Source organism: Camelus bactrianus, chromosome 26 (assembly GCF_048773025.1).
Source record: "Camelus bactrianus isolate YW-2024 breed Bactrian camel chromosome 26, ASM4877302v1, whole genome shotgun sequence".
Classification (NCBI taxonomy): Eukaryota; Metazoa; Chordata; class Mammalia; order Artiodactyla; family Camelidae; genus Camelus; species Camelus bactrianus.
The window spans coordinates 33,039,873-33,064,105 of record NC_133564.1 but is presented as its reverse complement, the minus strand read 5'-3'; the positions used below and the strand labels follow the sequence as shown (position 1 = coordinate 33,064,105).

The 24,233-nt window shown below is 48.0% G+C and overlaps 1 protein-coding gene across 6 annotated transcripts in view; it reads left to right on the top strand.

Moving 5' to 3' along the window:
• Positions 1-24,233, top strand: part of PSD3 (pleckstrin and Sec7 domain containing 3) — a 598,663-nt gene that overhangs the window by 295,095 nt on the left and 279,335 nt on the right. Inside the window, exon 1 of one of the 6 annotated variants that reach the window (XM_074353662.1) lies at positions 4,988-5,212. The exons of the other annotated variants lie outside the window; for them this stretch is intronic. The gene's annotated coding sequence lies outside the window, so the exon portion shown is untranslated. Of the gene's footprint in view, positions 1-4,987; positions 5,213-24,233 lie in introns of those variants that run through there. 6 annotated transcript variants of the gene reach the window in all.

Below are 24,233 nucleotides of genomic sequence, written 5' to 3'. Positions count from 1 at the left end.
TCCAGGAAGAGGTCGCATGAAACAAGATTGATACTTGGAGAAACTTGTTGATGTGCAATTGCAAATGTTTTTGACATTCCAGCTTAAAACCCACAGGTATTTTAATATAGTGTAAAACATTGAAGTCATGCGACATTTGTTAAGCTGGTGACATGGAAACGGGCTTGATCGTGTGACTTAGTTGGGGCACCTGGCTGAGCTCGTCTGTCATCCGGTGGGCAGCTCTTCGGCCTCGCAGGTTTATTACCGCCTGGCTGCCGCTCTGGTGATCTCTGGTGTCCTTTTCTTTCATTTTTTAAGACTTCTTCTAGAAAACAGGCTCTCATTTTCTCTTTCTAGCTTCTTGTGATGGTGAATTTTTTTTTTTTTTTATCTGCCAAGGTGACCCTGCTCAGTGATGAGAGTGGAGACTCTGCTAGGTTGAGAGCCCGTCATATCTGGGTTCAGGCCCTGCCTCAGCCAGTCACTGGAGGTGTGACCCTGAGTAAATTACAGAAAATTGAGGAACCTTTCCAAGTTCAAAGTGGGATGAATAACACCTCTCCAGAAGCAAATGAGATAATTAAGTGAAAAAAATCAAGAATAGAAAATCAGGTGGTCTCACAATGCCTGGTACGTAGTAGGAGATAAATAAATGAAAAAATAAATAGCAACAACAGAAGTGACTTGGACAGGAGTCACTGTGCCCGTCTACCGTGCGCTCAGGCCCTGTGTCAGCCCTGGGCTGTCTGAGACTCCTGTTACTAGATGTCCTGAAACATCACTTTCTTTCATAAAATACAGTGTACTGTGGCAGGGTGGCTTAAATGTGGGGACTTGGGGTCAAGTCAGGGGGTCAGGTCGTCCTTGCCACTGGCTGCTTGATCCTGGGCAGACTGTTGCACTTGGGGAAACCTCCGATTCCTTATTGGTCAAATGGAAATAACCTTATCTTTGCAATAGTCTGAGTAATAGGATAAGGAATATAAGAAAATAGGTAAGAAAAGCCTGGTAAAGAACGAAGGCGTGAGGATTTGGCGGATCTTTGAGTCTAGGATGTCAGGGCCGAGTCGGAGTGAGTGCGAGATCTCGAGCGTGGACGACTCACCGAGTCAGGAAGCAGCCGGCGGGAGCTGGGGAGAGCAGCAGGGCTTGTGGGAGGGCGCCTCGCGGTGGGGCTGCTTTACACAGACTGAACCTGAGGCGAGTGAGGACCCTTCACGCGGGCTCGGAGGTCGGCTGGAGAGAGTTGGAGTCACCACTGAGGGGGCTCGCAGCGAGCTCTTGGAGGGCGGGGAGCGGGGGAGGGGGGCTGTGCATCCTGCTCATTGCCGAGGGCAGTTCCTTGGCAGCCCCTCTGTCCTTGCCTCAGGCCCCGGCGGTGTCCGACTGTCAGGGAGCCAGCGTGGAAGCCCAGTACCATGGTGCACCTTGCAGGCAGCCTGGCTGTGGCTCTGCGGCTTTGGGCTCTCCATGTTTGTTGGATGCCTCTGGTATAAACTGGTGGTGACTTCAGGAGATGGTCCTGGATTTGAAGCAGCGTTTCCCAGAAGCGTTCTGATTCTGTGGTTTAAACTTTAAAACATACGAAGTAACACCCTGGATACCTGTGTGAAGGGCACTGAGGGGTGCTGGCTAGGTGGGTAATCTGTCATCAAAGACCATATTAAAAGACTTCAGATGATAAAGGACAGTGGAGTTACATGTTAGTAAAAGCTGCATTGGTGGTTGATATTTTACTGCTCAGGATGGTTCAGCACTCTTTTTATTCATATATCCGTGCAACCAGTTTATCAGAGCCCCAAATGGGTATGTTTCCAGTGCCTTAAGCTTGTTTTTCTTTTTCTCCAGTGGAGCTCATAACCATTCTATACACTGAAATACAGAATCTGTATTAAATTGGCTCAAGCTCCTAGCAGAGGCTTACTGTTCAGTTTCTGAGTGGCCGTGGTGCCAGGTGAGCGGAGCCTAATCTCTCCCGTGAATGCTAATGAGGAGTAATATAAACTCCACCTAAGCCGTCCAACATCTCAACGTTAGAGAAACGCTCCGATTTTGTGATCTCCGTGCTTTGTCTGTGTTCAACGTGCTTGTGCTCCAGCTTCCATCCACAGGTGCTTCCCTCTGAGTCTGGATGGTGGAAGGCGGGGAGCTTTCTGAAGTTCTTGAGTCCCCGTGCTTGGCCACCCAGATTTGGAGCCTGCTGGTCTAGGGTGGCACCGGCAGGGGGCGCTCTGAAGCCTTCCTGGTGACTGAAGCTCAGCCTAGGCTGTCAGCCTCTCACCTTGGAGCACGTTAGAAATAATGGAATATAGGCCTCCCCCCGACCTACCCAATCAAAATATGTATTTTAACACATTCCCAGGTGATTCATAAGCACCTTAAAGTTTGAGAAGTGCTGAAACTGTCAGAGGCAGAATACAAGGCTGGGTAGGACTGCCCCGTTCTCAGGAGGGCAGGCCCGTTATGGGTCACTGTGCTTCGGTCAGGGAGAAACCTCTTCACAGAGGTTCATAAAGCGAGTGGCCCTGCCTATGAACCTTGAAATGATTTCTTGTGTTATTTTGGTGTAGTGGTCATAAGGTACCATCTCTGTGCTGGAAATACAGGGGTCGGTCCATTTTCCTGCTGGGAAGCATGATTTCCTAGTGAAGAATGTGGGTTGAGTCAGACTGCTTTGGTTCATATTTTGAGAATTATCTCTACTAAACCTCCACCTCCTTATCTGGGAAAAGGGATAATTTATCTCCCTTTGATGGTGCTCATTGTTGGCTGTTGTTACCAGTAAATAACACTGCTTGAACTGCTGTCTTTAAAACTTCTTCAAGTCCCCTGGTGTGAGTGTGCCATGGTCAGATCAACCTCGGATGTTGTCTGTCTGTAATAGAAGGTCTGAGAGCCTTAGCTTACTAGTTTTAGTGATAGTTTGTTTTATTGTCTTTATAATTACTCTGTCTAACAGCCCCACCTCAACACAAAGAAGATGACATTTTCTAGGCAAGAGTCGTCCTATGAAGTCTTTAGTATAGAGAAGTTGAGGTGTTGAATAACTATTATTGTGAAACAAAATTATACACATTCATCATTCACACTCCATTCACTTAGCAACTCTTTTAGGGTCCATCATATAATATTATACCTAGTCAGGTACAGACCTTTCCCTCTTGATAGACAATGAACTTCTCCAGTCTTTGGTTTTCAGACCCAGAGAACCTCTGTTACAGGGTCCGGCATCTCCTCCCTGTTCAGTTTTTGTTGAATGAAGAACTTAATTAGCAGCTGTTCTGTGCTAGGTACTAGGTGTCTCCCAAAAAGGAGGCAGGTAAGATAACTTCACAGGTAATTTTGAAACAGGGCCTAGCAAGCTGGGAGGTGAGGTTCTGAGGCTGGGGCTACTTCCAAGGCGGGCTCTGGAGGACAAAGTGGACGTGTGTGCATGGTCGTGCAGGGCGGGCAGGGACATTTCCTAGACCAGGCAGACTGAGGCAGAATTAGGAACAGCTGCTTGGATTTGGGGACTTGAGAGTTCGAAATTGCGGGGCTTGTTAACCTCTTTGTCTTCTTTTAATCTCCTAGACTGGACACACTGAATACACTCAGAAGGCGAGTCATCATGCAGTTGACTTTTACAGCTTGGCACATTCTAGGCACACCCAAATGTTTAAAACTTAATAAACACCTGCAATCTGATCTCACCAGCCAGTTAGGGAAATGAAACATTGCAGTGAATGCCTGTCTGGTCCCATCCCTCTCATTCTGTCCCTAAGGGTCACCGTGACCTGTGGGCATGTATCATTCCTGCATAGGTGTGCAGCCATAAACAATATATAGTTATGTTTTGCATTTTTTAAACTTTATATAAATGCTATCTTCTTGTTTCCTTTTTTAACTCACTTATTTTGCTCAACATTTCAAATTCATTCTTACTGATTCATAAAGCCCTAGTGTATTAATTATTTGCTGAACAGTGTTCATGGCATGAATATACACTACAACTAATTTTCCCATTTTCCTAGCTACAAACATTTTGACTGTCTCGTATTTTTATTATGTTAAACGGCACGGCAGAGAACATTCTAATTCGTGGCTTCTTGCGCACACATGGAGAACTTCTCTAGGTTAGGTATGTATTTAGGAATAAAAGTGCTGGCCAGTAAGTTATAATCATTTTCTGGGTGAACCAAGGCACTCTTGAAAGTGCATAGCATGTTTTCTTTGAGAGTCTGGAATTTTATCTACTTCCGTCTATAAAGTAATTTTTTGTTATTTTTACCTTCTGATCCTTATAATTCCCAAATCCCAACAAAAACAGCAGGAGCCGAAAGAAAATGCATGGGAAGGAAAAGGAAGCAGAACTAGCCTCACTGCAGGGGCAGCAATGCTGACTCTGTTATCCATTAGTCAGGCCTGGTGCCCGGCCCTCCTGTGGGTCCCCAAGTCCCGCGGGTCCAGTGTCTCAGATGCCTGGGCCGCAGTTGTTGCCTGTGTCTGACAGCTGTGCATGTTGCCTGTCCACTTCTGGCTGTCGGAAGCACGGTTTGAACAAAGGATAAATATTTTCATGTTAACGGTAGCAGAAAACAGAAACAATTAGAGAAACGAAAATGGAAAAACACAAATCACAAAATTGTGAATTTAACACAGCTGAATTTTATGTAATAGAAATGAATCAGATCTGTTTGTTGCCTATTTCAGTCATTCCTTTGTAGCCAGAATGTGTGTGCAGTAAATCGTGGTCTTTAAAAATAGTACTTCAAAAGTTGTAGTGTTGTTTAAGAAAAACAATGCTGAGATGAGCACTTTTCCCTGCTTCTTTTTCCAGTGATGTTGGACAAGCTCTCTCCCATAAGCAGCAACCGGTCCAAATAAACTAACACAGTTGTCCTTTCTCCTGTTGTCAGCTGGCTTCTGGCTTCTGAAGAGTTAAGCTGGATGTTTGTGAGGTCATGTGTGACTTCACTGGCTCTGGGCTTTTGAAGCCGAGCCCCGGAGGGGGGCTGCCTGTGGGGAGGGGAGGCAGGGCCGGGGGACGGACTCCTTCAACTTCTCCAAGTTCTTGTCCCGCAGCCCGGAGGGGAGTGGTGGCATTCTGGGAGAATGTCACCGCAGAGTCAGTGTGCAGCAGTTTGTACTCCCCACAGAAGCAGCTGTAAAAGAGCCGCTGAGCAGATGGGACGGGAGAATGCTCTTTGTGTCGGTGACAAAATTACAGGCAGGCTGTTTGCAGATGGAGGTAACTGAAATTCATTGTATGTTCTTTGTCTGGCCCCAGGCAGTGCTCCGTCACATATGATTGTAGTTACAGAGAATTCCTTGGATTTTAAACTTTTAGTTCCAATGAAAAACATTGTAAGAAAGCCTGAGGAACCATCACTTTCCTAAATCAGGATGAGCGAAGCAGCGAGGGTGTAACTGGAGGTTTGGGCAGTGAGATGCCTCCCTCGGCAGAGTTGTGTCGCTGCCCGCTGGGCCGTCAGACATCGCGCGGAGCTCCTGCACCCAGCGTGCTCCCAGCTGCCTTTTGCAAAACTTGAGGCCTCGGAAGGTCACCCGTTTGCGCTTTTTCATTCAGTGGGGTCCCCTCTGACTGCTGCACGAGGCTGCTGTTCTTGCTTTGGTGTATCACTGCTCTAAGGGTGAAGTGGGCTGTGCTGCTGGCTTAGGAGCATGATTTGGCTTAGAATTCAGCATCGCTTTTGAAACTTCAGAGGTTAGTCAGTTATCTAAAGAAAAAAGGTGGAAGGAGTTTTTTTTTCCGGAGCGGAGGGAACTTCAGCTTCACAGTTCGCCCTGGGAAGTTCTGTTCCTTCAGGTTCAGGCCAGGACAAGAGCAGGCGCCGGGAGGGTCAGTGATGGTAACGAGGGCCCGAGCTAGTGCACTGCTCTTAACCCCGTTCTTGAGGTGCCTGGGGTCACAGGGTTCACGGACACCCCAAAGCCGGTGAGAACCCCAGTGCTTGGACATCTGGGCCTGTCCACTTAGCATAAATAGGTGTGCTTGTGAGTGTGTATTGGGTAAGTTGGCATTTCTTGCCTCGATTACAGATTTTAAGTTTTAAATCCTAAGTTCATATTTCCAACATACAATTATGTCATTTATCTATGGGCTATGTATAGCCTGTCAGCATAAAAATGTTCTCTCCTTCTAACTGAATATTTTGTTGCATAGTTTTAATAATAAAGGACAAAAAGAATGCTTGAAAACAAAAAAGGACATGAAACATACTTGTGAGAGGCATAAAACCTGGTGGCTCTGAGTCTGGCCTTAGGAGTCATAGTCTCATGGGTTTAAGTTTGACCTCTGTTTCTTACGGTTTGACCTCTGGTGAGTTACCTAGTCAGTCCCTGCACGTGTGAAGGCGGGATGGTGACAGGACCCAGCACGAGGCGTGGAGGAGTGGCAGTGCGGGGTTAACGGGGGTGCCGTGTGTGGGAAGCTTCAGCAGCATTTCTCCTGCTTTAATAGGAGCTCAGCAAATGTTAATAAAGCCTGGCTATTCTGTTTAAATTGCTCTTCCTTATGTCAGGCACCTTTGACTTAGACCCTACGGATTCGTGGTTATGAGCTTGGAGTTGTGGGCCAGGGCTGCTTCGTGCCTGGGTTCCAGGCAGCACCTCCACCACCCTGTGGCCCCTTGTCCCTCCCTCTGCCCCTCCTGTCAGTCGTCTCTCAGATGTAGTCTCTGGTGGAAGGACGGCTGAGAGAGAAAGATGGGTAGGTGAGTACAGAACCATCAGGGCTTTGTGAGGACATCCTTCTGCTCATGTCCTTTCGATGAGCGTCTGTTTCATCGTCTTGAATGTGGAGAACAGCACTGTACACATACCTGCCCGGCAGGCGCCAGGCGGCCCACGCTGGGAACGCAGTTACGCGGCCGTCAGGACCTGGCCACGTCTCTGGGTTCTGTCATGGGTGCGGATCGCCCTCTGCCTGCGGGGGGGTGGCTGCTCTTACAGGGCTTCTCCGTATTTCTAGCTTTGCCCACCCTGTCTTTATGCTCCGGGAGTCAGTGGCTGTGCAGCTCTGTGAGCTGCTCAGCTTCTGTGCCTGGTGGATATAATTTTTCCATGTTTATTGAGATTAAATGAGATAAAATATGTGAAAATGCCTAGCAGATTTTTTTTGCTCCTTTCAAAATTGCTCTCTTTCTTCTATTACTCTAAGGGGAAAATTTATACAATTCATAAATGACTCTCTTTTCCCCTGTTTTGCTTTATAAAGGTCATGTCATGTCTAGATTAGTGTTTCTAAAGCTTTTGTTTAATTTAAAATAATTTCTTATGTTTTGAGTTTACTTTATCTAGAGTTAGTTTCTGTTTGCCAACATGACTTTCCAGTGCAGAATATAATCGTTAGAGCTTTTAAATTTAATTTTGAACCAGTTTTCAAAAATATGAAAGGAATATGTGCCAGTGGTAAAAATTCAGACTGAAGTCCCTTTGGTCCCACTTCCCCAAAGGAACCTCCCGACGGTTCCTGGTGTATCCCTGCGAGGCTCGGTCTGTGCAGCCCTTTTGGGACCCACTTGAAACAGCCTTACAGTGCGGAAGTACAGATGTGGGATGTGCCAGCTCCCTGAAACGTGGCTTCTCCATGCAGCTGTGCAGGGCAGCGCTGGAATGTTTGGGAGCCCTGGGAAGGGCACCGCCTGCACAGCTGGGCTGTGTCACCAGAGCCGCGTGCACCTGGCAGGGCAGCTCTAGCCACACGGTGCTTCCTTCCACCAGGCCAGAGTTCACCCAGGACAGCCAGCCGTGGGGGGGGCGCGCTCTCAGCAGACGCTGGGTCGGAACCTGCTCTGAAATTCTGGGGAGGCAGAGCCCGTGTCGGGTTCTGGCAGGGACGTCAGTGATTGTGTAGCTGCCTGAGGGTGTGGCTGTTGTGTTTGGCCTTCTGTCCTTGGTGACGCTGGGTGGAGGGAGTGCGGATGAGGTGCATGGGACGTGGGCTTGGGAGGTACCCTCTTAGCTTCCGGCCTGGCTGCTTATCAGCTGTGAGCAGGGCAGAGCTGCTTTGGGCCTCAGTTTCTTTACTTATAAAATGGGACCATTGTGGGGGAGAAGTAACATAATGCTTGTGACGTGCCAGCTAGACTGCAGAGTGCTCAGTGGGTTCTCCCAGTCAGTTCACTGTTTGGTGTCATTACCTTACCGCACCTCTCTGCAGGGGTCATGTGTCCCGTCTGCTCCCGAGTGGTCCTGGCCCGCCTGCAGCCTGTCTTCAGAAGCAGAGGGTGCAGCTCATTCTGAGCTCAGAATGTTCTCAAGCAGGCCACTCCCTTTTGTTGATTCAGCTGGTCCTCTGCAGAGGTCCTGCTTTTCAGCACTGGGGGCTGGGGCCCTGAGCACCTTGCTGGCCCGGCTCTGCTACCAATCATGAGACCCCAAGAGTCACTTCCTCTCTTGATCCCTCAGTGTCCTCATCTGTAAGACATTTGTATGTGACGTGGAGATAGTGACCCTCTTCCTTTTAGTCTTTCTTCTACTTTGCAGTATCTATCATCTTACAGACAGATTTCTGCTTCCCCTTTTAAACAACTTAGGACAGTTATCTTCCAAAGACAAGTTAGCAGTGAGGCTAAACACCAAGTTGAAGGATGCTGTGTTGACTTCTGAGCCCTAAATGTACGAAGGGTGACGGGGTGTTCAGGGCAGGTATCAAACTGTCCTGCCCATATGCCAGTGACCTTGACCTTTTGTTTTGTATTCATCCAGACCTGATCACCTTTGATTAGGGCTCTGTGTCTCAGACGTGCTGTTGCCGGAGCTGTAAATGCCTGAAGGGAGAGAGAGAGAAGTGGCAGCGGGAGATGCCACCAGAAGAAATGGGGAATGAGCATTCCTGGAGCTGGGGTGGGCAGGGGCCATTGGCCAGGCCCTCTGCAGGATGTTTGCATTGCTGTGGTTTGGTTCATCTGTCCTGGTTTCCTAAGTTCTTTACCTAAATCTGTTGAATAGAGGAGCGCATCTATATTGTGTGGACATTTTAGTCAGGCTTTCCCAGGACACGACTGCATTTCTGGGTGACAGAATGGCAGGGAAACATTTGTATTCAGTACTTTGCTGCTAAAAGATGAACAAAAAGTTAAAAACTATCTCTGCAGCTCACAAATCAGAAGGCTTAGGATTGGCCCAGGTAGCGGGAGGCAGTCGCTGGCCTTTGGAACTTGTGTCTCTAGTGAGTCCCGTGGGGGACTTATCAGCTCAGCTGGCCTCTGAGACCCGTGGAAGTGGTCCTTCTGGTTGGAGCAATTGACCTAGAGAATTCCAGCACTCGGGGCTTCAAAAGCAGTGGTTGGTCAGAGGAACGCAGATTGGCGTGTGGTTGGCTGAATGGTCCGAATGTGTGGCGGTGAGTTACATGAGTTCCCTCTGCCCTAGACCCTTCCAGTTGCAGTGTGAGTGGAGACTCCGCTTCTCAAGCTTTGACACTTGTTGCTGATTCCAGAGGGCGGGGCCTCAGATATTTACCTTGTATAAACTTTGTGACCAGGCAGAACAGCATCTCTCCAGTGCCTGGTGTCTGAGTGCTGCTTGAGGACTGGAGGTGGGGGTGTGGCAGCAGATTTAGAAGGTAATGGAGAGGAAAGGGCAGATCAAGTTCATGTCACATGGGTTTTGCCTTGCGTTTTCTGGCATCTTGACCTCGAGAAGCTGGTGTGTTCCATCCTTGGCTATATGACTTTGAAATCATCATGGAAATTGCGTAGCTGAGCATTTTTTAAAGTTTAAAAATGGGGGAATGTAAAAGTAGCCACCTAAAACACAGCCAGAGAACGTCAGTTGCTGCATTTAATGGAACAACGACCTGCCGGGGCCACAGCCCCACCTCCTCTGCGGGGCTTGGGGTTCTAGTGAGCGTACTGGTCACACTGGGCTTCTCAGTGTGGGTTTCACAACCCAGTCCTTGGAAAGTAACCTTTTTTTTTTTAAAGGAGAAAAACATTTTTAATAAAATATTTTGCTGGGAAATTTAGGTTGACCAAAACAGGCACCCACCACTACACACACAAACACCCAAGGCTGCTTCCAGAAGCATCCCAGCTTGAGAGAGCAGGCAGCCCTCCCCGAGCCCCCGTGCAGTGTGTCGCGTGTCCTCAGTCCCTGCGGGCCTCTGGGACCGCCCCTCCTGTGTCAGCGGGGCCCTTCCTGTGGCACCAGGTCTTCTCGGGCGGTCTCAGGGCTCCGGGAGGAGGCGGCGAGGTCCTTCTGCAGGAGCAGGCCGGTGCCCAGGGTGGGGTTGCCCTGCCCAGGGTGTGTTAGCGATCGGGATGCACCCAGGGCTGGCCGGAGTAGACGTGAGATTTATCTCGTGTTGCACTCAGTTTTATGAAAACAGATGAGGACAGCAGTCTGCTGTAACTGTACACCAACTTGATTAAAAGTAACTGTCATTGTAAAGGGAGTAACAGGACTTAGGGATTTTTTTTTTCTCCAAAATACTGTATATTCTGTGAGCAGTAGCTGTCTTTTCTGTGCGTGGATGGCATGCTTTTCACCTGCTGTCTTGATGGCATGCTTCCTTCCCCTCTGTCATCAGGGTGGTTCCACTCGTCACGGGCCTATCCCTCCTCTGAGCACTTGGCCGTGCTCACGTCTCTCCAGCCCACTGTCCATCTTGCTGACCCTCCGTAGCCACTGATGGACAAGGACTTTCAGTTGCTGTGTTGCTGTGTTGCTGTGGCCACTGCACATCCATGGCCAGTGTGACTCTGACGGGACCACGGCTGGCCTCCTAACCTGTCTGGGGAGGGTGGACCTCTGTGGTCGTCCTGTGTCTGCTGGTGATGCCAGGGGTCCTCGGCAGAGCGTCGTGCTGGGAGCTGGGAGACGTGATCCCGGTTCTGTCTGTGTCTGAATTCTTAGTCTCACTCTGAGGCTTTCATTTACTCATCTGGAAAACGAGATTAGATTAAATAATTCACAAGATGCATTTTCAACTCCAAAAATTCATTACTTGGCTCTATGAAGTCATACTACTTCTGGCTCCTCAGATGAGCTCTTTGTGACCAGTTGGGACCTTCCACCCAAGAACAGCTGGGGCACTGTGGGACTGGAGCAGGTGGAGTGACTCCACAGTGTATCAGCCACGCATGCCGCTTGCCCGATGGTAAGCCGGGGAGCAGGCGGAGAGCTTCCCTTCTCCTTCCATCTTCCTTGGGCTCCTTACGCAGCCTGACTGTTTGCGTTGTTCTTCCACGGAGGCAGCACCCCCACTTACCCTTCCTCTGTCGGAACTGACTGATAAGAAACACTTAATCTGAAACACCAAATGCCCCTCCCTAGGAAGGTGAGTGCAGAGACACTAGGGGATTATAATTCCCCTTCTTTTGGCTGAAGTGACTGGCTGAGGGCTGCATCTTCTCCACCCCTTTTCAGAGGGTCCTTGTTTCTCATGTAAAAGTAGAAGTGTGTGTGCACCCCACAGCTGAAACGAAACTGGGATGGAGGAAGTAAAAGTCCACGTGTATCTCTTGATTCTTGGTATCCAGGGTGTGGACCCGGCAGGCCTGCATTTGGAGGACAGGTCCTCTCCCCTGGGGACGGAAGAGGCATGGAGCTGGCCGTCTGGAACCCGGGCTCTTTCCCGTGCCTCACATGGGCTCTGTGACTCTGGGCATGTCACTTCCCCCTCTCTGAGCTGATCTCATCTGTAGAATGAGGGAGTCAGGCTAGGCAGGCAGTATTTAGGGTTTTTCTGGAGCTAGCATGCCAGGAACCTGTGATCTTCCTCCTGGCGTGCAGGGGACGGAGAGGAGCAGCTGGCTCCCGCAGTGCCTCGTGTCTGGCCTGCGGCCCCTGGGCAGGGGCTGCGTCTCAGTGTTTTTGCAGCCCCCGAGTCCTGGGTCCCCCAGTGTCTCCTGGGGGACAGCTCCTTTGGTCCATGTGCTGATCATGGTGTTTGCTTATGGAGGCATCGCAGCCTGGGGAGCCCTGTTAGGAGCATGGCTGCCCAGAACCCAGGAGGACTCCCGGGCCGAGTGTTCTCTCATGGCCGCAGAAACTTTGAACTATCTGGACCTTCACGAGGAGACTGTCACCCTCCAGGGGGCTGCAGGAACTTTCTGTCCACCTGCCGTTTCTGTTTGTTTTCCTTCAGCATAAGCCTCAAGTTCACTCGTCGTCCCTCAGCCCGTGTTGACTGCCGATGTTCAGGTCAAGACCTGCTGGTGCCTTTGAACCTGGAGGGGAGGTTTAGCGGCACGTCCAAGCTTCTCCAGGGCACGTTTGCCTCGGCCGTCTCGTTTCACCGAGAGTGCCCATCAGAACACTTGTATTCAACCCGTAGGGTCCAGCACATGGACTGGGTGAATGGCTTACTGAGGGTATTTTGTGGTCCCGAGGGGAATGTGAAAATCAGGGCCACAGGGCAGCTTTAGAGTCGGCAAGTCGCCCTGTTAAAGTACATCCTATTGTGGGGAGGGAGCCGCTCTTCCCAGGCCTGGGGAAAGCGTCTGTTGAGGCTCACGCCACTGACGTAAGTGCAGGGTGGCAGTACGAGTGGAGATGCTCACAATTGCATTTAGTTGTCTGTGCTGTGGGTCAACATAGATATAAAGGATTTCATTCTTACATGTTTCTCTTACTCAAAACAGTAGTTTCAGTGTTCTTTCCTGTCAAATTTTTAGACAAGGAGATGGTTTGATTCATCTGGGTTTGTCTCTTCTGCCATTTCCTAATTGATGTAGTAATGAAACCTCTGAAATTTCCCCTGTGGGCGGCAGGGAGGGAGGAGAGGGAGTCAGAGGGCTCATGGACCTCCCACCTGTACCCCGGTCACAGTGAGCAGGGTGTCCAAGTGGAGGTCCCAGAGCACTCGTCTCCTGAGACCCTGTCCTGTCCCGCGAGGATTGATAACCGAGGAGGGAGTTGCTCTCTGCTGTGTCACTAACTCTGGGACCACACACAGGACCACGTTGCTGGGATGCTGAGCTCTCTGGCTCACTCCTGCCGTGACAGCCTTTCCTCTCCCCGTCTTCTCCAAGATCGCGTCTGCCTGGATGTGCCGGGCTCCTACAGGTAACACAACCTCCAGTCAGAATGGTATGAGTGAAATGTGCTATTTATTTTGAGGAAATGTACTAATTTAGTAAATACCATATTTGTAACTCATACATTTTCCCCTTTAGAACAAACTTGCCTTCGAGTTAAAACTTTATTCTGCTTGAACAGCAGGCTTGTAGAAAGTCTGCGCTGGTCTGTGACTTCGCGACATACTTTGCGCCATCCTTGGCTGTCCGTTCTTAGATCGGAGTGCGGAGCTGTTCTCACCGATTTGGAATGAACCGGGCGCTGTGGCTGGTTTTGTATGGAACAGTTGTTGTCGATCCCAACCCCGTAATGATGTCATTTTCTTTATACTCAAAGTAAACGCTATGCAGACTAGATTATTCTGGAATCTGACTGCTCTGTTTTCCTCCTGATTAAAATCTTCTGTCACAAAGGAGCCCTGCTAGTGAACGGTTTCCTTATAAGTCATTATTTTTGTGCTTCTAACTTTTCTAGTAATAAATCTTATTTTTCCATGAGAAAGCAGCCCATCCTATTTAAGGTGGAGTAGGGGCTGTGGTTGAAATTGCAAACGCATCCAGTGTGTTCTGTTTTGATTTTCTAAGCCCAGTGTCTTTTCAGGGGAAGTGATTCAGTCTCAATTATTATCATGTTTTGCCAAAATAAAGTATACTTTTAAGTTGTTTGCATATAAGGCCTTGAGTTAGAGAGAGTGAAGGCTTTAGAGCCCTAGAGAGTCATTTAAAACCCTTCTTACGTTTCTGAGGGAAGACAGAAGTGTGTCTACTTCAGATTATTTGTATTTGCATGAAAAAGAATAGGGGAGAAGTCAATTTGTAGAAAGTTCCACCCTCTGTAGACCTCAGGGGCTGAAGCAGGGCCTCCCTTTGCTTCCTTTCTGTGACATCTTCATGCTGTGAGGATCATCACTGGAGCTCTGGGAGGTTTTCCCTGTGTAGATCCAGCTCTCAGGTAAGCCATGGATAATTTATATGATTTGAAGGGTATCAACGCAAGTCTTCCTTTGATTATGGTAACGTCCGTAATCCCATCAAGCTAACTGCTGGATGTCTGTTTGGGCCAGAACTCTGCCTGTGCAATGGGGAGAGTTGTGTGTAGGGTTAAGAACCTGCTTCTTTACCAGCGGATTTGCCTTCACAGCCTAACCTGGTGATCTCCTGACAGTGTCACCTTGGGCAGAGAACACCCCCTTTCTGTCCTTTATGAAAGGGTCACAGCAATACCTACTTCCTGGAGGCATTACCAGGTCAGCGGGGCTAATGCTTATGAAGTGCTTGACGCCGCGCCTGGAGCCAGGGAGTGCGCAGCAGGGGATGTTGGCTGTGGTCCCCGTCTCGCTGCCATCACCGCTAGGTCCTTCCACGGGCGTGTGTGTCCAGTGCTTTCACCAGCCTTTTATACTGTCCCCATCAGGTACAGAGCTCAGCTTAGCTACAAGGACAGAGTCCCGAGCTCCTCCCTCTTCTCCCCCTTCCCTATACCTTGTGCCTGGGGGTGCTGAGCGGGGATTGAGGCTGTGTTTCAAAGCCGCGACGCAGAGGAGAAAGAGCTGCGAGTCCAGGTGCCTCTGCAGGCATCCTCCCAGGAAGGGAAAACCTCCTACTGCCTCTTTATTGTATGAAGGGAAGAAAGGAAAAGAAATTCAAATAACGTCTGATTCACTTGCTCAGAGTTTTAGGTGTGGTGATTCTGATTCCTCAAGCTGGAAGTTGTCTGTCTAGAAAGTTAACTGTCAAAAACAGGTCCCTGTAATCCTTCTGATGATTTTATTTTTTTATTAACAACCATGGCAGAGGCATTTAGTCTTCTAGAGAGGTGTGTTGACAGTGGGAAACCCAACATGGAAACTGGATATCTCCCGATAAAGGTTAGAATAATAGGAAAGTTTATGGGTCTTTGCTCAAGAGACATCCATGCCTGGTTGCCCATCTTCTGGCAAAAGGGAGCATCAGAGGAAGGCCCCTGGGCCTCGGCACTGTGCCAGAGGAAGGCCCCTGGGCCTCGGCACTGTGCCAGAGGAAGGCCCCTGGGCCTCGGCACTGTGCCAGAGGAAGGCCCCTGGGCCTCGGCACTGTGCCAGACTCCCTGGGGGATGAGCTCCTTCTTCGGTGCACGTTTACATCTAAAGCCTGGGCTGAAGAGCTCTCGTTGGCTGAGCATTAACAAAGTCTGTGCATTAGGAACTCCATGCCACTTTTTTGACATCTATCTCGAAACAAGACTAAACAAAACATCCAGGTTGCTGTGGAAAAGAACCAAAAAAGTTGCTTCTACTCAAGTCCCTGGTGGGGACGTTTTTATGTCAAAGGTGAACTACCTCTGGTAGACCACCTCTAAGCAGTCCCTGCAGCACAGAGGGGTTTTAAAAAGCATGTAGCTTTGCAACCACGTGGCCTTGAGCTGCTGAGTTGATGGGAATTCACACAGTAATGCCGCGGAGTGTAGCTTGGTTTAGGCCCAAGGAGCTCTGGTTGTGGCTAAAGGTTATCTGGTGTGACCCCCAGTCAGCCGCCTGATCTCCTTGTGCATCCAGCAGTGAACTCCAGGTACGTCTTACCTCCTGGGAGCCTAAGAACTCGAAGTACTGGCTAACATGGGAGGAGGGTGGTGAAGCCCGTCGGGCCACGGGCCTTGGAGACAGCGGAGGAGGGCTCCCTGGCTGCTCCTCTGCACCTGCCACTAGTTGGTGGGGTTTCTTTATTAGCTCTGCCTTTCCTGCACTGGTCTGAGTACTCTGCCTACAGATGGAGTAGGTTCTAAAAACAAAGGAAGGGAACGGTACCCTTTGTTGGTTTATGCTTCAAATTCATTCTGTTACCCTCCTACTCCGAGTCAGACAGGGTTTCTCTTCTGGTGGGAGCCAGTCAGTGCGGTAGACCTCCTGCTGCTTCTCCTGGGATTTCAGCAGTTCATTCCTGTTAGTAGCTGACAAGATCTCTCGAAAAACTCAGAGGATTTTGGCTTTCTTCATCATAACAGTGTCACCCAGGCACCCAGCAGTGTTTGGTCGATACCAGCTGGCTGGGTGCAGCCCAGAAAAGCCCGCCCCCTCACCAGCATCCTTCCTCTTACCCAGTTCAGCGGCGCCTACATGCCTCCCTTCATGACTCAGGGGGTCCAGGGAGCCCTTTCTCCCTGCCAGTAAGGGCCGTTCCTCCATGCTAGTGCGAGCTAAAACGTGTGTGTGTGTGTGTGTGTGTGTGTGTGTGTGTAAATAGTTTTTTTTTTTTTAAAGCAAAGGATTACAAAGAACCCTCAGCGTTATCACTTGGTTCAGCGTGGACCCGCCTTGTCAGAGGCTTGGATGGGACTATACTGACTTCTACTCGGGGCACCCCGAGTACTCCCAGGGGGCTGCCGTGGGCATCCTCACTAGGAGCACACAGTGTGTTTCTGCCTCCTCCTCCATGCTCAGCACGAGCGTGCACACACAGGTGCCTGGCAGTGGGACAGCCTCCTAAGCCACCCAGGTGGTGTGAGTCCGGCCCACAGCCAGCATCGGTTATAGACCCGATTTTTATCCAACAGAAATCACAAGGCTTCTTTTTCTTTGTATCCTCTACTTAGGTTCTTGTTTATTACTTTTTAAATATCACACGGTAATCTAATAACCTCACCAGGCATAGTCGACCTTTGTAGAATTTTAGAGGCTGAAGTCCCCGTACACACCCCCCCACACACGCAGAGTTGTGCAGATGAATGAATTTACTGAGGCCGAGGAAGTGAGGTAACTCGCCCCAAGTCTCGGAGTAAATGGTGGAATCCAAACAAGAACCAAGTCTTTAGGCTTCCATCTGTATTCTGCTCTTTCAGAGTGTCCCCGCCATGCGCCTCCCGCATCTCAGCACCGTTTGTGAGTCTGAGGCACAGCAGGGGCGCCGCTGACCTCTCCCAGGGAGACGGGACAGCGTGGGTCCCAGTGTGGTGTATGGAGCAGATACACGTCCTAGCTGTGCCATCTGCCCACGTGTGCCTCAGTTCCCCCACCTGTCAGGTGGGCGTGTTGGCGACACCTACTTCATAGGGTTGTTACGAGGATTAGATGCACTAATGCCTGTAAGCTTCTCAGAACCATGCCTGGAACACTGGAAGTGCTTACTACCTATTAGCTATGTTTGTTTTTGTTTTTGTTTTGCCTGCAGCTTGGAGTGGAGAGAAAGTAAGTCGCGGCCATCATGGATCCCACTGAAGGGTTTACCAGAGCCCGCAGACCAGCTAGGGTTCATTTGGTTCATTCAGGAGCAAAACAGATAACAACCACCCGGTCACCTCTGGGAGGCCAGTGTGTTTGACACAAATGTTTTGGGACAGTTTGGCTTAACCTCCCCTCCAGCAACCCCCTCCCAGCCTGTTACGCAGGAGTGATTGGGGTCACAGGGCTTAGCTGCTTAGCAGGATATTGGGGGGCATTTTCAGGCAAAATGTAGTTCTCACTAAGCTCTTCTGATTTATTCACGCGACAGTCACATTCCTTTGCAATAATGCAGAGTAATTTTGTTCAAGAGACAGAGGACAAAGGGATGAGCAGTCGGATCCCTAAAGGGCCATGGGATAGTTATTTTCTGCCAAGCTGAAGCCAGTGTTTTGTTCCTCCATGTAATAATGTAAATTACCGTGTGGAGTTTAGCAGCCCATGGGAGGAGAGAGAGAAAAGTTTTTATGGGACGATGGCACTGCGTTGTCTCTCTCCGTGAATGATGTGGGGTGAGCTAACCACAAAGTATTGCTAAGTAACTACCACATCTGTCAGTCCACCGCCATAGGCTGTGTGGGAGGCAGGGAGATGGCATGTGGCACGGGCTGTGTCATTGCCGTGTCCTGGGGGAGCCGCAGCCAGGCTCTGGTCTTGCTTTGAGTTGAGTAAGGTCCTTGGAGGACACCCCGTTGGTCCTCTGGGCTCAGCGTTGAGCTGATGTCCAGTGGGCGACACCTGTGGTAAGTAAGTGCTGTGTTCCAGCACCACCAGAGCTGTGAAACCTTTTTAGGAAACTGTTTTTCTCTGGGTGAGTAATCCTGGTTCCCACTTCCCTTTGCAGAAGTTGTCCTCCTCCGCGGCTAGCCTAGCCTGTCTCTCCCTTTGCCTTTCCGGCCCCAAACAGAGGCTCCACTTTTAAGGGCCAGGAGTTGGATGAGGAAAGGCAAGCTCAGGGGAGATGGTACCATGAGGGAGAGTCTTTAGAGAGACCAGGGAAATTTGCTTTTTGACAAAGTTTATTTTAAAAGGAAAGCTTTTTCTATTGTTTTTGGTCTTTTTTCCTCTTTTGTGCCTAAGAAAATATTGTCTCTTAAAAGTACAGTTACATTTGTGTATAAAAGTTCAGAGGAGAGAATGTCTTTGGACTGGTGGTGTCTCTGCTCTGATGAGATAATTATGCGAGAAATTTGGAATTTGTGGTTCCCCTGGTTAGAATGAGGAGCGGTAGCCGGGCTGTTTTGAGAGCTGAGCACAGGAAGTGGTGTTTTGAGATTTAGTTCCCTTTGGAAGGACCTCTCCCTTCTGTTTGTATTAATGTCGGTTTTGAGTTTTCCATTTGTATGATAAGCCCGTTTCCTCTGGATCTTTTGTGGAATATTCAGAGACATACTGAGATTGCTGAGGAGCAAACAGGGGCTGGAGACAAAACATTTTGGAAATGCAGTTAACCGAAATAGGTTGTCAGCCACTGAGGGCTAAAATTTGTGTTACTGAATATGATTATTTGAAGAAATTGAACATTCTAAGTGAAGTAAGCCAGAAAGAGAAAGAAAAATACCATATGAGATTGCTCATATGTGGAATTGGAAAAAAAAAAAAAGAACATAAATACAAAACAGAAACAGACTCATAGACATAGAATACAAACTTGTGGTTGCCAAGGGGGTAGGGGGTGGGAAGGGACAGACTGGGAGTTCGAAATTTGTAGATACTGACAGGCATATGCAGAATAGATAAACAAGGTTATACTGTACAGCACAGGGAAATATATACAAGGTCTCGTGGTAGCTCACAGCAAAAAAGAATGCAACAATGAAATATATGTATGCTCATGTATAACTGAAAAATTGTGCTCTACACTGGAAATTGGCACAACATTGTAAACTGACTGTAACTCAAGTTAAAAAAAAATAAAGAAATTGAACTGATTTGCACATAGTTTCCCCAAGTCCATTTAGTGATTTTTTTTTTTTTTCTTTTTGAAGAGGACAGGACCTATTCCTTGAGTAATGATGTTTGGACTAATGTATAAAAAGTGCCTACGAAGAGCAGAAGAGCAGAGGAAGGGAGGGTCAGACTCTCCTTTTCAGGAAACCCATGTTCTTTCCTGTGTCGAGTGGTCAGACAGTGCTGAAGTTAAGGCAATTTTTTATACTTGAAGTTTCTCGATCATATCCTGAATCCACAGCTCTATGTGAAATCAAAACTTCATCTCTAATGTTATTGGCAGAAGATTGTTTTAGAAACTACAAGCCCTGCTCAGGGCTGCAAGATGAATGCAGGTGTGAACTTTGTCAAATGGTATTACAGGATTTACTGGCTAAGCCATATGATTCATTCAATAAATGAGCCAACTTAAACCCATTCATAATTATGCTCTTCATTAGGGAGATCGGAGAGCCGTGTCTAAACACGACAGGCATTTTGAGCAGTGCGCTATCATTTCGTTGCCAGAGTGACCTCCCCACCCCCAGCAGCTGTCTGCCTGACGTACAGCTCCGTGTCTTGCAGGTGGAGTGAGGTGTTGATCTGACTGAGGTTAGGAGAGGGTCATCCTAGCTCTTAAGCAAGGTGGACGATTACTCGAGAACCTCAGAGATTACCAGAGGGCTTTTGGAGTTTAGTGTCCTGTTTCATTTACTATATACATTTATGGTCTTTTGTCAATTAGTAATAAAGCGTCAAGAACAGTGACATCTTCATAACCTAACTAAGTGGTTTGACCTCGAAGCCTCCACTGTGTCCTAGGCAGTTCTGACAGAACACCATTGGGTGAGGAGGGAAGCAAAATCAATTTCTTTTAGAGCCCACTCTGATTTTTATTGAAAGTGCTCTTACTTCTCTTGAGGTCTGTGTATGCCTGCCTATGTTTATTTCACCTGGGTTGTGTTGTAGATGACATTTATGTAGGAACATTTGAGCAGTTTATTAAATATGCTGTTGTGGTGTTGGGAGGCACCAAGAAAACTTGTTCACGTGCAGTGGTGTACTCTCAGTGGAGAGCTGCTGGTCCCTGCTCCAGGGACTGCCCGAGAACTTGCTTGGGGCTGATTCAAGAGTGTCTCTCATTTGCGCCCCGTCTTCTGCTTTCTGAATCTTGATTTGTGTGTGTGGTATGCCCTCCACTGAGTTTTTAAGATTGTAAATGCCATCTGTGTCACTGCTATCTGGGACTCTGTTTTCAGTTTCTGAGCATAATTCCTCACTCCTCACTCCTGCCCTGGAGGTCTGTATCCTAGACCCTTCCTCTCCCTCTGAAGCCTTACCATCAGATCAAACCAGAAGCAAAGAACCAGATTTGAACAAAACTTACAGGTACAGTTGACCCTTGAACAGCACAGGTTTTTTTCACTAAACACACACTACAGCCCCACACCACGTGCAGCTGGCTCCACACCCGCAGGTGTGGAGGGCTGACTGTAAAGTTGTACGTGGACGTCTGACTGCTCGGAGGGCAGCGCCCCTAACCTCTTTGTTGTCTGAGGGTCCACAGTATATTAAAAAAATTACCATCTACTTAAAAAAGGAATCTGATTATAGAATTAAAGTATATATTCATTAAAGATGATTTGAAAAGCACAAAGAAGTAAATAATCTAGAAGCCACCACCGAGAAGTTAGTACTGTTGCCATTTTGGTATATGCATTTTCAACCTGAGTGTGTGTGTGTGTCTGTGTGTGTGTGTGTGTGTGCGTGCGTTTCCACGAAATGTATCAAGTTTATTGAAACAAGTGCTTCCAGAAGTCTCGTGTAGACACTGTTGGTGGTGCGTGAGATAATGTAGGAAATGTATGAATGAGCATGTTTTGGTGATAGTTATATATTCCAATGTGTATTATAAAGCTATAAACACATCAGGCCTATGATTTCATGGCTACAGCTACTCTGGACCACCCTTAGATGCTGGGAGTCCTCCACTGATGACTCACTAGGTGATTCACGAGGTCTTCGATGTGCAGCACATCAGCGATCTGGTCGGCTCTCCCTTCAAAATATGTTCGTAATTCAGCTCTTCACCACTCCAAATGCCACCAGGATCCAGATGGTCCAGGTCATCATGGTCTCATGACAGTATCCTTTTAACTAGTGTCCCATTTCAGTCTTTTGTCAGTCTCTGTTGGCTTCCCACTTCAGAGTAAGAACCAGAGCCCTTACCAGACCTGCAAGCCCCTACACGGTCTGCCCGTCCCCACCCCGCGCCTCTGTCACCTCGTCTCCTCCCGCCTTCTTGCTCCTCTGCGCCTGTCACTTTGGGCTCCTGGCCCATCTTTAAACACACCAAGCATGCTTCCGCCCTGGGTCCTTTGACCTTGCTGTTCATTCCATCTTCCTGGAATGCTTACCCTCAGGCGGCCCCATGGACAGCTCCCGACTTCAGGTCTTAAAAGGTTCCTTTCTAGCGAATATTTACCTGACTGCTTTCTCTAAAATTCTAACTCCTCCCCGACAAAGCCTCATATTTCTCTTGTCTTGTTTTTTTCTCTCTAACCACATCATTGACATGGTTACCTTATTATGTCTTCCCACTGAATTGTAAGCTCTACAAGGGCAGGGGTTTTTGTCTGTTTTAGTCATTGCTCAATCTACAGCACCTAGAACAGTTCCTGGCATGTAGTAGGCCCTCAGTAAAAGCTTGTTGAAAGAAGAGCTAAATGAAAATCACGAGCTGACTTAACGAACACTATTAAGTAAGTCAGTACCTGTGGAACAGTGATATGCGGAAGCTGTGAAAGTGATGAATGACTGATGTTTGAGAAATACTGATTTAGGTAATCTTTGAATCTATTTCTTTTGTGTTATTATAAAAAGCACTGTGGGAGACTTCTTAAGTAATTGTTTGTGTATATTTATGATTATTTTCTTAAAATAAATGCTTGAGTCTATTTGTGGATTCTTAGAATCTGTACATTTTCAGGACTTCTTGAAGCTAGATTTGCCCCTCTCCAGTATGTGGGTTCCTGTATTTCTTCCCATACCTTGCTGTGCACCGCCTCAGTGCGCTTTTATCTTTCCCAGTTTGAAAGCTGAAAAAGCCGAGTGCCTGAACTCGTGCTTCATTGATACCTCACATGTATGAGCATTTTCCACATGTTTAATTTTTATCTTTTTACCCTTTTGTGTGACTCGCTTGCTCATGTCTGTTTGGCCTGGGATCCGATTGCAGGGGACTGAAAACCTACCTGAACTGGTTTTACTGGATGGATGTCACAGGCAGTCCAGTTCATGTTGAAGGACAGAGCACAAAGGACAAGCAGACCTCCCGGAGACAGGGACGGGGTTGCTTCCTGTCACCTGTCATCTCCCCTCTCCTGCTTGTCTTTGCCTGCTGGCTTCCCCTCTTCTCCCTTCCTCCCCCACTGCTGTCCAGTCACTGTGCATCCCAGCTGGCTCTGGCTGGCCGTGCACTCTGGTCAGCAGGTTTTAGCATGACCGCTCCATTCAGGTTCCCAGCGTCATCTCAGTGCGCTCTGGGCGTCTGTCCCTGAGTTCTAGGAGGGAAGCCATCAGCTGACCCCGTTTCATTAGGGGGTCACAGCTGGTCCAGCCAGCCGAGGTCAGGATTGAGTCGAGGCAGTTGGGGGCCTGTTCTGTCCAGAGGCTGAGGATGAACCAGATTCTCTAGGAAGGATGCAGTGACTGGAATGTGTAGTACCACGTCTTTGCCCATTTTTTCATTTGATATGTTCCTCTTTCTCTTATGGGTACACAGAAGTCCGTTACATATGAAGGCTGGTTTTGTCTTTTGTCTCATGGGTGTTTTTCTCTCCAGTTGTCATTTTAACTTTTCTTGGTGTTTTTGCCATGTAATTACATCATGCGTTTTGCTACCGTAAAATTTAGAAATACGTGCTCTGTGAGGAAGCTGTATGTTCAGCTGTCCTCTCTTCTAGTTCTTTACGGTTTCATTTTTCTAGGTGCTTCTTGAATTGCACTAAATTTTAGAGGAATTTGGGAAAGAAATAATATCTTTGCCTAATTCATGCTAGGAGCATAGTGTTTATTTAGTATTAATTTCTTTCAGCAAAATTTTGTAGCATTCTTTATTCCGGTTCTGTATCTTTTTAAAGTTTATTCCTAACTGCTTTATACAGTTTATTCTTATTATGAGCGGAATTTTTTCTCAATTTTATTTTCTCACCGATCCTTCATGATTAATTAAAGCTGTTGTGTTTATACTTTTATAACTGACCGTCTTACTAGTTCTGACAACTTTTTTATTTAATACTTTCTGGTTTTATATGTAGACAGTTGTAACATCTGTAAGTAATTATTTTATTTCTGCCTCTTTGGTTTTTTCTCACTTGATTGTGGGAGATCTTTTAGAATGAGGGCAATAATGATTGTAATGGAAGGCAGTGGGTGTCTTACGTTGCTGTATTTCGTTAGGGACAGTTATTCTGATTAGGTGGTCAGAATACTTCAGGAACTTAGAAGTCAGTGAAACTAGTGGAAAACTGGTCTTGACCTAAAAGAGCCTCTCCACTGGCTTGTCTTGGAGCCCAGATGCTTCCCTTTTCACACTCTTTCTGCTCAGCCATTGCTCTAGAAGCCCCTTTTAAAATGCCCATGTGATTTCTCCTGTTAGCATGTTGTGCTTGCCAGTACAGCATGTCACTAATATAGCTCTCCGGTTTTCTGGTGATTGATACTGGCCTACCATGATGGGAAACTGAGAAATGGACCTCACACACAGGGACTGGAAAGTGCTTTGATGGTGACGGCAGCATGCGCCTGCGTAGTTAGCAGCCGCTCGCCTCCAGCGCCATCTTTTGCCTGCTCCGTGTTCTGTGCACCTCCCGCCTCTGCCCCATAAACTCAACCACAGTGAACTACTTTTGCTTTCTTAATCATGTTTTATCCTCTTGTCTTGGCCTTTCCTGGTCTTACCTCCCACTCTTAGCATCCTTGTCCTGAAGGTCAACTTCAGTGTCACTTTCTCTAGGAGGCTTATTTCCTTAGACTGGTTTATGGTCCTGCCATGTACTCCAGATGCACCCTGTGTCTTCTTTAAAATAACATTATTATA